We start from the raw sequence: 14846 nt of genomic DNA on the forward strand, positions 1-14846 counted from the left end.
CTACACAAGGCAGGGTGAAGGCCGAGGTCTCTGAGCTCCTTGTCGATACTTCACGCCTTCGTATGGCTACTGCTCTGCCCATGACTGCAAGGAACTGCAGAGAACTATGGAGAACAGAGAACATCAGAGAAACAAGCCTCCCCTCCATGGACTCTCCCTACACTTCCCCTGCCTCGGAAAAGCAGGCCATGTACACAAAGAACCTCATAACCTGGACATTCTTGCTGCAAACCCGCTCCCACATTGGCGGAGAGATACAAAAGCTTTAAAGTGCGTAACACCAGGCTGAAGGATGGTTTCCTGTCTGCAGTTATGCCAAATGAATGATAAAATGGACTCGACCTCACAATGTAACTCGATGTGACCCTGCACCATATGTCTATCTGCACTGCACTTTCTCTGCAGCCATAATGCTTTGTTACAGTTATTGTTCTGTCGTATATCAGCTCAATGTACTGTTGCAATGTATCGATCTGTGTGGATGGTACATCAGGGAAGATTTTCACTGTAGCTCAGTACATGATGATAATAAACCAATTCCCCATTTTAATTGTGTGGAAATATTAGACAGACTGAGCTTCTGCTCTGGAACCACAGAAGGAAACTGAACTGTTGTCTTTCTGAGGAACGCAAATAAATAGAAAAGGCTTTAATCTCTCATTACAATCTGCGGTAACTGGGATCAGGTGACCGGTGGTGGGTCTCCCATATCAATACCAGAATCAAGTTTAATAGCACCGGCATATGTCATGAAATTCGTTCAGCAGTAGAGCCTAATTTTTAACCATAGATTTTAACAATTGTGATTTAATATAAGAATATAAATATTACATCGTTAAATTATATAAATAGTACAAAATGAAAAAAAGATATAATAAACTATTTTAATTGTGCCGACTGTTTGACTGACTGGGTTGTTGCTTTGGAAGTAGTGGAGTGAAGCGTACACATTTATGAGAAGCTCAGATAATTATAAAAAGCTAAATTCTCACATAAGTGGGTCAGACACCCTGAAACATCGGCAGCACTTCAGCAGGTGAAAACAGTGGAATGAAACATGCTGAAAATATTGCCCAAAAAAAAACATATTGTCCACCGACAACGAGAGGACGTGACCGATCCAGATCTCACTGACTTGTCTGAACGGGGAAAGATGAAGCTGCACGTACACGTAGAGCAGTGACCCGCACATGCTGCAGATCTGCGGAAAACGTGAACAGGAAACGGGATCACATGGCCGTTTTGGTCACTCACCCCCAAACAGATGTCCATTTACCCACTACTCCGTGGAAAGAAGCAAAGTTGCGCTCACATCTCCTTTCACCTTAAATGTATTAGACATTTCAACCCCCGGGAAAAATATATCGCCTGTCCACTCTATCTATTCCTCCCGTTATCTTATAAACGTCCATCCAGTCTCACCCCAGCCTGCGCCGCTCTGGAGAAAACAACACAAGTTTGTCCAGCCTCTCGTTATAGCTCATGCCCTCTAATCCAGGCAGGGTCCTGGTAAACCTCTTCTGCGCCCTGTCCAAAGCCCCGACATCCTTCCGAGAATGGGGGCGACCAGAACTGTATGAAACACTCCAGATGTGGTCTAACTAGTTTTATAAAACTGTGTTACGAACTGAAACGTTTTAGACACGAACCAGCAGTAATGGAGTTCGCACTGGAGTCTGGTTTTGATGTTAAAACCACTCTCTTTATTAGTATCTACTTATAGTAGCTTAATGAAATAAAGGAAAGTTAACAGTGTTACGTGTATATATGTGTAAATATAACTACCAGACTATCGAGCCTGAGGGAACAAAGCTCAGAGTCTTGAGATGGTAAAGTAGGAAAGTTCAGTATTGCACGGAATAAATGATGGGAGAGAGATATTTGTAATCCAGGGTGAAATGTAGAGAAAAGGCGGTTACTTCAAAATAACCGCCGTCGAGGATCTTATCCGCTGAATCCGTCCACAGACGAGTTATCAGCGAAGTGACCTGTCACAGAAATACCGTTTTCCAGGGGTTACCCCACAACATACCCAGGCAAGGGTTAACACAAGATATTCCAAAACTCACTCCTATGGATTATACGAAGTGACAGCCACACACATTCGTTGTGGTTCCGTGTACCGATGATCAACCCACTCTTGTGGGCAGCGGAGAGTTCCAAGCCTCAGCTGCGACTAACTGAAGCGATCAGCTTTTCCAGTCTCTCTCTCTCTTTAGACTGGCCGACTGCCTGTCTGCAGATCACTCTCTCTCTCTTATGGTTCAGTCCACAGTCAGCGCTGTCAGCCTGTGACTGACGTCATAGCCCCGCCTCCTCACGCCGGCGCTCTTAAAGAAACAGGCACAGTACGATCGCAGGCTCGGAACAGCCGCAACACAACTTCCCGACTTTTGAACTCAATGCTTCAACTAAGAAAGACAACCATGTCATTTGCCTTCTTAACCACCCGATCAATCTGTGCAGTCTCTTTCAGGGAGCGATGAACTTGGAGGCTAAGATCCCTCTGATCATCGACACTGTTCAGGGTTTTGCATTTAACAGTGTACTGTCTCATACATTCGACCTACCGAGCTGCCAAGATGATCATCACGAATCAAATCTCACTGAGATTTCTCAGGTCCTCTTGAATTTATTGCCAAGTGCACAAGTAGGGGAAGGTACAGGGACAGAGAAACACTGACTTGTGGCAGCATCACAGGCAAGTACAGTCAGATAACACACGGAACACAAGTTATACGATTCTCTGTCAGTAACAATCTATAAATATGTTTTAATCATTAACAATGTATAAAATACATTGTGTCATGATCAATATTAAAATGTGCATTTTGTGTCAATAACAGACTTGGAAATGTTGAATTTGGTCCCTGTCTCCATTCCTCCTGTAATCCACAACCAGCTCCTTTGTTTTTGTCACAATGAGGGAGAGGTTGTTTTCTTGACACCACTGTGTCGGGGTGATGACTTCTTCTCTGTAGGCTGCCTCGTTATTAATTGGGATTCGGCCGATCAGTATAGTGCCGTCAGCAAATCTAATTAGCAGATTGGAGCCCGCCACTGCAGCCCCACAGTGCACTATGTACTGATTGCAAAGCTACGAAATTGCATGTGAATAGCCTCCCCCAACTCCACTCTTTCTGCGTCACCAGCAGACTGGGGCATCTCACATCTCGCTGCCTCCGCCAGGACATTAATCTGTGAACAACTGTGGTCAGGGACTGATCTCTGGGGTACTCCAAACGCTACCTACTTCCAGTCTGAAAACGACCCACTCATCCAGACACACACTACCGGCAGTTTATCGATCATCAACGAAAAAGCCTAATCACCTACTCCTGAGGGTCAATACCATTGTTGACTCTGAGTTTACCACCGTCAAATGCCGGGAGGGACATAATAATCAGAAAGTCTCTAGTCACAGCCGTGTAAATAAAATGTGATCTCAGTGGGTGTGTGGCGCATGCTCAGAATGCGAAGGAGACAGACAAACTGTCAAGTCACAGACTGATGAAGAGGAGGAATGATCCATTTTGATACAGAGAGGGAAGCGGAGAGTTTGATATTGTGCCTGATGCCAAAACTGCGGTCAGTTTGAAGATGAAGTATTATTCCTCCAACTTGTTTTGAGCTGTAACACTGTTTTTATCCGAAGGCACCATGGAGATGCTAGAGAACACAGCGCCCCACCCGCTACAAGGAGGGAGCGAACACGTGTCCATGTCCGTGATCTGACTTGATACATTGCCATGACGTTATAGCAGTTTGACGTCATTCATCGCAGATGCATCAACAGCTTCGCACTGGGAAGCGGCCGTTCACCTGCTCCGTGTGTGCGAAGAGACTCATTCAGTTAACCCACCTTGTGATGCTCCGGTGAGTTCACAATAAATAGAGGCCACATTTCTGTCCGGAGTGAGCAAAGAGTTTTACTCAATCATCCCAGCTGCTGCATCACCAGCAACTTCACATCAGGGAGGAAGTTCAGATCAGCTCCGTGTTAAATGTTTAACCAACACGGTGACTGAAGGCAGCTGCAGGTTCATGAGGGACTGTTACTGTCAGATTCTGCAGTTCTTGCGGCTGCTCATCGCACCCAGGACTGAACCCTGGTCACTGAGCATCGGAGGAGTCTGTTCTGCTGATGTTAGCCTTAAACTAGACTGGTGTTTAATATTGTGGATCTGTGAAAGATAAATCAGTTCTGTATCAAATCCCGTGTCTCAGGTACTTACTGTCTCTACCACACTCACTGTGTACATTAGAGAGTCCACTCGGCCCATCTGGTCATGGCCCATGTTTCTGTTCCATATCAGAATATCAAAATCTATCCCTGCCATTTCCCTCTCACTCTCCCTGAGATGACAGGTTGCAACGAGTCACCACTCCGTGGGATAGGAGATTTCCCTTGAATTTCATTGAATCATAGAAATCTACAACACACTACAGACGCTTTGGCCCACAGTGTTGTGCCGACGATGTAACTTACTCTAGAAACTGCTGAGAATTACCCAACTGCATAGCCACCTATTTTCCTAAGCTCCATGTACCTATCTAAGAGTCACTTAAAAGACCCTATTGTATCCGCATCTACCACCGTCGCTGGCGGTGCATTCCACACGCACACCACTTTTTGTTTAAAAACCTTAGCTCTGACATCTCCTCTCAAGCAGCTTAAACCTATTCCCCCTCGTGTTAGCTGTTTCAGCCCTGGGAAAAAGTCTCTGATTACCCACACGACCAATGCCTCTCATCATCTTATGCACCTGCATGATTTTCTCCACACTGAATAAGACGATGAGCTCACTGTGGTTTTGACGTTCTTCAGGGCTCTGGACGAAGTTGGTTAAACTCCTTCTCCGCTCTTTTCAACGTTTTGGGTCATTTTCACCAATTTTAAAGGACTGTGCCTCAGACAGCTGGGTTGTTGCAATTGTTACGTACCAGCAGCAATAGATCACTAATGGAGTCTGGTTTCGATGTGAAAACCACTAGCTTTATCTGTATCTACTCCAAATATAAAAGATTAAACGAAATAAACAGAAGTTAACAGTGTTGTGCGTATATATAGCTCCCAAACAATCAATCTTGGGAAACAATGCTTAAAGTTGTAAGATGGTAAAGTAGAAAAGCTCAGTAATCCACGAAGTAAGTGAGTGAGAGGAGAGATTTGTAAATCCACTCGAAAATGTGGCATTTTGTGTGTGTGTGTCTCTGTATTTCCAGCAACTGTGGAATCCCCTGTGTTTTATATCTGCATTTTACTTTGGCATTGGATAACGTTGATATTGAGTATATTGTTTATGGGAGCTTTCGGCGTTAAAACAACTGCAGATTTTTCTATGCACACACGAAAAAAATGAGGTATGAATATTGAACCAGAGCCTGCAGAAATATTTAATGGCACCGTGATTACCCATAAGGCCGTGCGTTTAAAATTTCGCCGGCGCTGAAGCACCGAACAGATGCGCAGGCGTCAGGGCCGATGACGTCACCAAGTATCACGCATGCGCACGGTACACAGAAGGCCTTGGAAATAGCGTCTGCGGGTAAGATCGATTCTCTGTGTTTTTATCTTAAGCACCGACTGAGGGACGATTCCTATGAAATCCGGACACCGTGACCCGCAATCCCGGGACACTCCTGCTCTCTCCCCTCTCTCTCAGCCCCATGATCCGTACATGGGTCCCGGGGAGCTTCCGGCCGATGAGGGAATGGGAACCGATAGATCTCTCAGACAGAGCTGAGCTCCAGCTATCTAAATGCAAGGATTAGGAACTCGGAGAAAGGGAACAAAATCGTTTATATCACCAGTTGAGAAAATCAGCTTTGTTCTACCTCCAATCACAAACAAGAGAAAATCTGCAGATGCTGGAAATCCAAGCAACATACACAAAATGCCGGCGGAACTCAGCATTAGTACTCTTTTCCATAGCTGATGCCTGGCCTGCTGAGTTCCTCCAGCATTTTGTGTGTGTTCTTGTGATGGACTTTTCTAGCGGTGAGAACATGTTTTGTCCAATTCTGTCTAGGTACCTAGTGATATCAAACACCTTTGCCCTGGGCAACAAGTAGCTTTCAGATCACAAATGTGCTAGACTCCAATGAGACAGACTACTGCCCTTCTCTTCATATTCATTGGCATTGCATTCACTGAGTTCACCACCGTCAGTCATTGGGGGAGAGTTCAGGGGGAATAATTATGTAGAATACAGAAACTGGTGTTACCTGTGTGTATTGTGGTGATGCAAAAGTTGCTGGAGAATTTGCAAGTGGGAAGAAGTGAATTGATATTTGGAAATCTGACTTTTTAAAGCATAGTTTAGCAAGCAAACCACATATGGACTATGTGCAAAAGCTTTGGTGAGAAAATCCTTCATTACCCATTACGAACCCAGAGGAGATCAAAGTTCCTATTGACCGTGATTTGCTAGCTGTGAAAATGAATACATCTCTATATAAAATTCACTGTGCACATCTTATCACTGGGTAAAAAAATGCACAGTACAATATTTATCTGCACACTGGATATTACAAATTAGAGGGGATATAGGAGGGAAGGAGGGGAGACCTCCAGTTTCCCTGATGCCCTCACCTACAAGATGTGCATCTAGCTGCAGCTTGTAACCCGGCACTTTAACGAGTTGGAACTTGAAATGGATGAATTTTGGATCATCCAGCAGTTGGAGGGGGTGATAGATATGACATGAAGAGAGGTGAGTTACACCCAAGGTGCAGGACACAGGAAACTGTGTGAGAGTCAGGAAGGGGAATGAGGTTAAATAGCCATCGCAGAGTACTTTGTTGCTATCCTGCACAACAGCAGGTGGACCACTTTAGACACTGTTGGGGGCAATTACCTGACAGACGAAAGTCAAAGGGGTGATAGGAGATTTGTTAGTTAGGGGAACAGACCAAGAGGCAACTAATATCCCAGTGATAAGGCTTGCTGGAGGTAGTGTGGGGGGGGGGGGGGTGATGTGGTTTAAATAAGTTGTAGGGGGAATGGGAGCTAGATTGACAGAACAGATAGTGGAGAGGGTGAATTGAATTGACTTTATTACAAATATCCTTCATATAGATGAGGAGTAGAAATATTTACGTTACTGTCTAAATGTGCAATGTGTAATTGAAATTGATTTATAATAATTAGTTTGTATATAGGACAGTCTAGAAAGCATAGAAATCAATTATTCAGTCTGATGACCTGGTGGAAGTTGATGTCCCGGAGCCTGTTGGTGCTTTTGCTGTGGTACCGTTTCCTGGATGGTAGCAGCAGGAACAGTTTGTGGTTGTGGTGAACTGAGTCCCCAATATCCTTTGGGCCCTTTTTACACAAATCCATACCTCTACCATCCAGGCTCCCATCCAAACTTCTTTTAAATGGTGAAACCGAGCTCATATTCACCACTTGTGCTGGCATCTCATTCCACACTCTCACAACCATTTCAGTGAAGAGCTTTTCCACATGTTCCCATTTAACTTTCACCTTCCCCACTTACCCATGCCGTCTAGTTGTCACCCAACCTCAGTGGAAAAAGCTGCTTGCATTTATTTACCCAATCTTCTCCCTCATGATTTTGTAGACTTCGGACAAATCCTCAAAGCAATGTATAATGTCCTTGTTTATGTTTAGAGCCTTTTTTAGGTGTATAAGATGATGAGGGACATTGATCGTGTGGATAGCCAGAGGTTTGTTTTCCCAGGGCTGAAATGTGTGGAATGCACTGCCAGCTTTTTCGGTGAGCGTGTTTCAGTTACTGTGTGGCCAGGGACCCAGGCAGCTCAGTGGGAACAGGAATAATACCAATGGAGAGAGTCAAACTGAGCCAGGACACAGATTGGAGATGGCAGAAATGCTCCATTCTTATAGAGACAGGAAGAACATCACAGCGTTCAATGGTCATTCCAGATACCAGCAGTGTGCCCAGTTAGATGATGATCTCTCTCTCCAACTTGGGTTGAACCTCACTGTAACAGTGTGATGTCAGATCACACCTTGACAACTCAGTGATCTCATCTGAAATGTTGTCCTACACCCACTGATGGATTTTGTATATCTTTTTACAGGTTACAAATCACAAGGTATTTCTCTACGGGAATCTAAAACACAGCACACCAGTTTTGCTGTCTCTGTCCAGATATTTAAGAAGTGGAGCAAGCGATTCACTCGATCATCATTCCTGCTCAGACTGTGGAGAGGGATTCACTCTATCTTCTGATCGACTGGCACACCGGTCATTTTAAACGGGTAGGGGTGCCCATTCATCTGCTCAGACAGTGGGAATGGATTCAGATGGACATTTCAACTGAAGGGACATCAATAAGTTCACACTGGGACAAGGCCATCCACCTGTTCTGTGTGTGAGAAAGGATTCAGTTGGTCTTCCCACCTGTGGACACACCAGTTAGTTCACACTGGGGCAAAGGCTGGTCATTTACTGAATTTGTGTGGAAGGTTTTACTCGGTCATCTAACCAAATGGTTCAGCAGCAAGTCCACACTGAGGAGTGGCTGTTCCCCTGCTCAGACTGTGGGAAGGGATTCACTAAGTCATCTAAACTGAAGCTACATCAGAAAGTTCACACTGGGGAGAGACCATTTACCTGCTTGGACTGTGGGAAAGGATTCACTCAGTCAGCCCACCTACAAGCACACAGGTCAGTTCACACTGGGGAGTGGGCTTTCACCTGCTCATACTGTGGGGAGGGATTCACTTTGTCATCGCAGCTACTGAGACACCAGTCAGTTCACACTGGGGAGCGGCCGTTCACCTGCTCAGTGTGTGGGAAGGGATTCACTCGGTCATCTCACCTAATGGCTCATCAGCGAGCTCACACTGGTGAGAGGCCGTTCACATGCTCAGACTGTGGGAAGGGATTTACTCAGTCATCCCACCTATTGGCACACCAGCGAATTCACACTGGAGAGAGACCATTCACCTGTTCAGACTGTGGTAAGGGATTCACTCGGTCATCTCAAGTGAAGGTACATCAGAGAGTTCACACTGGGGAACGACCGTTCACCTGCTCAGTCTGTGGGAAGGGATTCACTCTGTCATCTAAACTGAAGGTACATCAGCGAGTTCACACTGGGGAGAGGCCGTTCACCTGCTCATACTGTGGGGAGGGATTCACTTTGTCATCGCAGCTACTGAGACACCAGTCAGTTCACACTGGGGAGTGGCCATTCAACTGCTCAGTGTGTGGGAAGGGATTCACTCAGTCATCCACCCTAATGGCTCACCAGCGAGTTCACACTGGGGAGTGGCCGTTCACCTGCTCCGTCTGTGGGATGGGATTCACTTGTTCACCTGACCTGAAGGTACATCAGAGAGTTCACACTGGGGAACGGCCGTTCACATGCTCAGACTGTGGGAAGGGATTCACCTACTCATCCCAACTGAAGATACATCAGCGAGTTCACACTGGGGAACGGCCGTTCAGATGCTCAGACTGTGGGAAGGGATTCACTCGGTCATCTCAACTAATGGTTCATCAGCGAGTTCACACAGGGGAGCGGCCATTCACATGCTCAGACTGTGGGAAGGGATTCACTCAGTCATCCCACCTATTGGCACACCAGCGAGTTCACACAGGGGAGCGGCCATTTACCTGTTCAGACTGTGGGAAGGGATTCACTCGGTCATCTCAACTGAAGGTGCATCAGCGACTTCACACTGGAGAGAGGCCATTCACCTGCTCAGACTGTGGGAAAAGATTCACTCAGTCATCTCAAATGAAGGTACATCAGAGAGTTCACACTGGGGAACGACCGTTCACCTGCTTAGACTGTGGGAAGGGATTCACTCTGTCATCTAAACTGAAGGTACATCAGCGAGTTCACACTGGGCAAGGCCATTCACCTGCTCAGACTGTGGGAAGGGATTCACTCAGTCAGCCCACCTACAAGCACACTGGTCAGTTCACACTGGGGAGAGGCCGTTCACAGACTCAAGCCTGATTTATCCCTCTGTGTAGACGCTACAGTGTAGCATACACAGTAGCCCACGCAAGTGGCCTATGCCGTTGTGTGCATTTTTACTTGTGAGTTCGTGTGTCTGCTTTGCTCTAGCAAAACGCCAGTTGGCGTTGGGGTTCTATGTCACTGTGTTGAATTGACTCGTGGAGTTGGGAACGATGGCAACTGCTGAGTACATCTTGCTGGAGTTGGAGCTAATTGATGTTGAACAAGAGTTACTTTTATTGAAATTACTGCAGCGCAGAAAAGAGAGAAGTTTTTCCATTTCTTTGTGCAGTCCGTGACGTCCAAACCGACGTTTGTGGAAATTTCTTTACACAAATTTCATGTCATTTGCAAGTCTTTATAGTATATCAATGAAGAGTCGTACAAATGTAGATATTTTCTGACTTCCTCATTTAACCTCTCCTTGATTTGGTCCATTTTCCAACTTTGAAGCAACAGGAAATCCCTAGGAGGAAATGTGCTGCTACCAAGCAGACCGATCACAGTTCTGGCGGTCTGTGACGCACAGTTACATTTTCATAAGGTGCGCATTAGGCTACGGCATACGGTATGGCCTAGGGTGCCGCGTCGGATACACGGCTACGCAGAGCGTACGGTGTAGCTTACACGATGAAGCATAATTCAGGCTTCAGTGTGTGGGAAGGGATTCACTCGGACATCTCAACTGCAGAGACACCACTGAGTTCACACTGTGGAGAGACCGATCTCATGCTCAGACTTTGGGAAGATATTCCTTCAGCAAAATCAACCTAATGTGCATCATTGAGTTCACACTGGGGAGAGACCGTTCACCTGCTGTGTATTTCAGAAGCAATTCACTCAGTAATCTAACCCTATGCAACTCTTGCTTCGACTAGCAGCTAAATATAGGGGGGGTTAACCCCCCAGCCCGGCCAAATTTAAGAAATCTTGTTTGGGTGGATGCTGTGTGATGTATCCCCTGTTACAAATCAGTACCCCCGCAGTAACAAACGATACACAATATGTGATTAAACGACTGAGATGTATAATTCTTACTTTGACTAGATGGTTAGGGAAGTAATGAAAAAGAAAGAAAAAGGGCCCACTCTCTCTTCTTCTCATCTCTCCCCAACAAAAGAACACAAAAATCTCTCTTCCAGACTCACAAGGAAGAACATTTCTGTCATTGGATAGTCCCACACTCCAAAACCCTGTTATCTCTAGTCTTACCCTAAACATTGCTGCTGCAGAGAAGCCATTAACTCAACAGTGAAACATTGCAGAGAGTCCACTGCATCAGCAGTGAAACCTTACAGCGCGTTACACTTGTGACACACTACCTGGTTCACACTTGGGAGAAAGTTTCAATGAGCTGCATGCTGGATATTTGTCCATCACTGTTGCTAAATGCAATTTGGAGAGTGGTTGTGTTATGTACCCCGTAACTGGGTGTCTGACCAGCAAAGATAGAAGAATCCTTTGGAGTCTGGTGGTACTATTTTCAAACAGTGTTTATTAGTAAACATATATAAAAGTATAAAGTATCTAAAATATACAAATCAATATCAACAATGAAAATATATAGATAATACATGTTAGCAATACTAAACCTAAAAGTGTGGGTATAATAATAATCAATAATAAACAAGCTCTATCGATGTCTAGGGGATAATGAATTGTATTATGTGAATATAATATTCAGTTCAGTTCATACGTGCTGAGGTAGTTGCTGGTTCTTGTGTTTTAATCGTTGGAGAGAGAGAGCGAGCGAACAGTGACAACTACAGTCAAGCAAACCTTCCTTTACGTTCTTGATCCGTCGATGTGTTGTGCCCATTCAGGTATGACCCCTCTGTCCTTCAGCTAGACCGTTCTTCTGTGGTGGACTCGTCACCCAGGCAAGGGCGGACACACACACAAACCCCACCGGCCCTGCTATAACACTGTGAGTTAAACTGACCGATCCTTTGTTCGGTCCCCGATGCCCCACACCTTCTCGTGGGTTCCAACACTTAAGCAGTGCTCACTGGTGTGTATCCTGGTGTGTCTGAGGGGTGTCTCCCCAGACCTCACTTTTATTCCTACTCACGGGGTCTCAGTTGTCAATCAGTTTTGAATGGCTTAGTGCATCAAACCATCCCACTCCGGCTGTCCACTGAGGAATTTTAATGAACAGAATGGTACCAAGTAAACAGCCCACTCCGGAGCCATAATTCTTACAGGAGTCATAATATGGTGGGTCAACAAGTCTCTCTCTCCCGGTGTTATCTCTCCCTTATCTGAAGCAAATGTTCCAGTCCCAGTATGTTTTCCCTTTGTCTCTCTTTCTCTCTCATTAGCAGCGTGGTAACAGTAACAGTTTGGGATTCTCCCCGGGTGGGGGGGGGGGGGGGGGGACATGGGCAACTCTGCACCCTTCTGCCCATCAGAGCTGTTCATCCTTCGTAGCAGTTGTCAGTGCTGAACTCTGCATTTATCGCTGCTGCTCACCACACCCAGTTCTGCACCCTGGTCACTGGGCATAGAAGGAGTTTCTTCTGCTGCATATTCACCTTTAATGGGACTAGATCTGTGACAAATAAATCAGTTCTATTTTAAACACTGTATCTGGTACTTAGTGAATTTATAACACACCTAGTGTACAGTAGAGTGTCAACTCAGGCCGGCTGGACCTGATTCTGTTCCACAACAGATCTTTCAAATCCTCCCCTGTTGTTCACCTCTGTGGTGATGGGTTCCAAATTGTCATCGATCTGGGTGAAGAGGTGTCCCTTGAATTTCCTGAAGAAGTTGAGCTGACTGCAGTTCTGTCTGAGATGTTCTTCGCCCCTCAAATCTCCGGCTGAGGAAGAATGACATTGGGAGTGAACGTCCTTATTCAGGGCTCATTTGTCACCATCTCGTCTGCTCAGATCGTTGGGATGTCTCCCATGGAGGGACTTACTCATTCCACTGGTTCATGTTTTCTTCCAGGGTGATGATTCATTTTTCTGAGTTGGCCTCTCATGTACGTGTTCTATATAACCATATAACAATCACAGCACGGAAACAGGCCATTCCCGCCCTCCTAGTCCGTGCCGAACACTTAATCTCACCTAGTCCCACCTACCCGCACTCAGCCCATAACCCTCCACTCCTTTCCTGTCCATATACCTATCCAATTTTACCTTAAATGACACAACTGAACTGGCCTCTACTACTTCTACAGGAAGCTCATTCCACACAGCTATCACTCTCTGAGTAAAGAAATACCCCCTCGTGTTTCCCTTAAACTTTTGCCCCCTAACTCTCAAATCATGTCCTCTCGTTTGAATCTCCCCTACTCTCAATGGAAACAGCCTATTCACGTCAACTCTATCTATCCCTCTCAACATTATAAATAGCTCGATCAAATCCCCCCTCAACCTTCTATGCTCCAATGAATAGAGACCTAACTTGTTCAACCTTTCTCTGTAACTTAAGCGCTGAAACCCAGGTAACATCCTAGTAAATCGTCTCTGCACTCTCTCTAATTTATTGATATCTTTCCTATAATTCGGTGACCAGAACTGTACACAATATTCCAAATTTGGCCTTACCAATGCCTTGTACAATTTTAACATTACATCCCAACTTCTATACTCAATGCTCTGATTTATAAAGGCCAGCGTTCCAAAAGCCTTCTTCACCACCCTATCTACATGAGACTCCACTTTCAGGGAACTGTGCACTGTTATTCCCAGATCTCTCTGTTCCACTGCATTCCTCAATGCCCTACCATTTACCCTGTATGTTCTATTTGGATTATTCCTGCCAAAATGTAGAACCTCACACTTCTCAGCATTGAACTCCATCTGCCAACGTTCAGCCCATTCTAACCGGCATAAATCTCCCTGCAAGCTTTGAAAACCCACCTCATTATCCACAATACCTGCTACCTTAGTATCATCAGCATACTTACTAATCCAATTTACCAACCCATCATCCAGATCATTTATGTATATTACAAACAACATTGGGCCCAAAACAGATCCCTGAGGCACCCCGCTAGTCACCGGCCTCCATCCCAATAAACAACTATCCACCACTACTCTCTGGCATCTCCCATCTAGCCACTGTTGAATCCATTTTATTACTCCAGCACTAATACCTAACGACTGAACCTTCTTAACTAACCTTCCATGTGGAACTTTGTCAAAGGCCTTGCTGAAGTCCATATAGACTACATCCACTGCCTTACCCTGGTCAACATTCCTCGTAACTACTTCAAAAAATTCAATAAGGTTTGTCAAACATGACCTTCCACGCACAAATCCATGCTGGCTACTCCTAATCAGATCCTGTCTATCCAGATAATTATAAATACTATCTCTAAGAATACTTTCCATTAATTTACCCACCACTGATGTCAAACTGACAGGTCTATAATTGCCAGGCTTACTTCTAGAACCCTTTTTAAACAATGGAACCACATGAGCAATACGCCAATCCTCCGGCACAATCCCCGTTCTAGTCTGTATTTCTTATCGCAGTTGCATATACACACATGGAGTGCTGAATCCTGTTCATGTTTTGATGAAAATATATACGAGGGGTGATTGATATGTTCGTGGCCTCAGGTGGAAGGAGTCAATTTTAGAAAACCGAGCACATTTTTTCCCCCAACGTGGTCCCGTCCTACATTTACACACTTAGTCCAGCAGTGGCATGCAAAGGTTTGGGCATCCCTGGTCAAAATTTCTGTTACTGTGAATAGCTCAGCGAGTAAAAGATGACCTGATTTCCAAAAGGCATAAAGTCAAAGATGACACATTTCTTTAATATTTCAAGCAAGATTACATTTTAATTTCCATCTTTTACAGTTTAAAAATAACAAAAAAGGGAAAGGGCGCGAAGCAAAGGTTTGGGCGCCCTGCATG

General features: G+C 45.2%; 1 protein-coding gene and 1 pseudogene across 1 annotated transcript in view; both read left to right on the top strand.

Moving 5' to 3' along the window:
- The window catches only part of LOC140720313 (NACHT, LRR and PYD domains-containing protein 3-like), a 343837-nt gene that overhangs the window by 193601 nt on the left and 135390 nt on the right, over positions 1-14846 (top strand). The window lies entirely within an intron of this gene.
- LOC140720304 (uncharacterized) overlaps positions 5486-14846 on the top strand; it is a 35630-nt pseudogene continuing 26269 nt past the window's right edge.

The sequence above is a fragment of the Hemitrygon akajei genome, unplaced genomic scaffold (assembly GCF_048418815.1).
Source record: "Hemitrygon akajei unplaced genomic scaffold, sHemAka1.3 Scf000041, whole genome shotgun sequence".
Classification (NCBI taxonomy): Eukaryota; Metazoa; Chordata; class Chondrichthyes; order Myliobatiformes; family Dasyatidae; genus Hemitrygon; species Hemitrygon akajei.